Below are 1,966 nucleotides of genomic sequence, written 5' to 3' on the forward strand. Positions count from 1 at the left end.
TAAATTAATGACTAAAATTAATACATATTCACAAGAGAATGGGGAATCCTTATATGAAACTTGGGAAAGGTTCAAGGAGCTACTAAGAAAGTGTCCTCATCACGGTCATGCGGTGTGGCAACAAGTATCCACTTTCTACAATGGGTTGTTGCCACACACAAGACAAACACTTGACTCTAGCTCCAGGGGGCTTTTAGGTAATCGTCGCGCAAATGAAATATATAATCAAATTGAGGAAATTGCTCAAACCAATTTTTAGTGGCACACTCCTCGAGGCAAGAAATCTATTGCCCCGGGCGCCCATAAGGTTGATGAAAGCACTTCTTTACAAGCCCAAATCGAGGCCCTTTCTTCAAAAATCAAAAAGCTAGAGATGGCAAAAACGGCCTCAGTTATGGCTTGTGAGGGGTGTGGTGGGCCACATGAAAATTGGAGTTGTATGAAAGAAGTGGATAATCAAACAGAATCGGTAAACTACATTGATAATAGACCTAGGCCGTCGGGTCCTCCAACGGGTACCTACAACCAAGGATGGCGTAACCACCCTAACCTTGGTTGGAGAGAACCCGGCAATGGTAGTAACCAACAAAATCTAAACCAATGAATAAACTTCAACAACCAAGAAACGAGTCTCAAAATTTCTCTCAACAACAAGGTGGACGAGAAAGGCGTGAAGATACTGTATCTCGCCTCATCTCCGACACTGAAAAGAAAAACTCGGACCGATTTCAACAATTGGAATCGAATTTTAGAAATCAGCAAGCTAGTATTCAAAACATTGAAAAGAAATTAAATCAAATAGCTCAGAATTTCTCCAAGAGACCACAAGGCGCGTTGCCAAGTAACACCGAAACCAACCCAAAGGCGCAAGTACATCTCATCACATTGAGAAACCGTACCGTGGGTCCCGAGGAGGCTCCATTACCGCCAACTGAAAGAAGCCAATCTAGCCAAACCACAACTCCACTCACGCCCTAACAAGAGAAGGCTCCTTCACCAATTCAAGAGCCCACTAAGACTCCTCCGGTTCCATACCCCAGTAGGTTAATTCGTTAAAAGACCGATGAGCAATTCGCAAAGTTCGAAAATTTACTAAAACAATTGCATGTTAATATTCCATTTATCGAAGTCCTAACTCAAATGCCTAAATATTCAAAATTTATGAGGGACTTCCTCACTCATAAAAGGAAAATTGAATCGTTACAATTAGTTAATTTAGGCGAAGAATGCTCCGCTCTGCTACTCAACAAACTCCCGCAAAAGAAGATTGACCCTAGAAGCTTCACAATTCCTTGTTCGATTGGGGAATCCCCCATTCGCAATGCACTAGCCGATCTCGGGGCTAGCATCAACCTCATGCCCGCATCAATATTCAACCGACTCGGCCTAGGGAAAACAAGCCCTACAAAAATGAGCATACAACTCGCCGATAGGTCCGTCAAATATCCACAAGGTGTCGCTGAAAATTTATTGGTCAAAGTCGGCGAATTTGTCTTCCCGACCGACTTTGTCATACTAGATATGGAGGAAGATACCGAAGTCCCACTCATTCTAGGGAGGCCATTCCTAGCTACGGCCCAAGCAGTGGTAGACATGAATGATGGAACACTAACATTGAGGATTGGGGACAAGGAGATGAAGTTTGGAGTTGGAAAGAAAGTAGAGGATGACGACCCGGTCAACTACATGAAGGTCATAGACTCAAGTTTGGATGATGCTCTCCGACGGTGCAGCATGGGATGCAAAACATCCCACTTGGGTAACATATGACCAGGCTTTGGGTCTAGCCAAGGACCCTTATAAACGTGGCGCACCACGGAGGCATTCCGCGGAACTATCCTTAGTTTAGTTTAGATTAATTTTTATGTTTTCTAGTTTAGTTTTAATTTTCAAGAATAAAACACACTCGGGATGGTGAAGGATACTAAGGGAAACTTGAACCAGCACCCCATGCACAAAAACAGGG

At 43.5% G+C, this 1,966-nt stretch overlaps 1 non-coding gene across 1 annotated transcript; it reads right to left on the reverse strand.

The window, feature by feature from the left end:
- LOC118491851 lies at positions 1-108 on the reverse strand. Its single transcript, XR_004892296.1, has one exon. It is a non-coding gene; the product is annotated as a small nucleolar RNA R71 (small nucleolar RNA).
- Between the last annotated feature and the right edge of the window lie 1,858 nt (positions 109-1,966).

Source organism: Helianthus annuus, chromosome 4, assembly GCF_002127325.2.
Source record: "Helianthus annuus cultivar XRQ/B chromosome 4, HanXRQr2.0-SUNRISE, whole genome shotgun sequence".
NCBI lineage: Eukaryota > Viridiplantae > Streptophyta > Magnoliopsida > Asterales > Asteraceae > Helianthus > Helianthus annuus.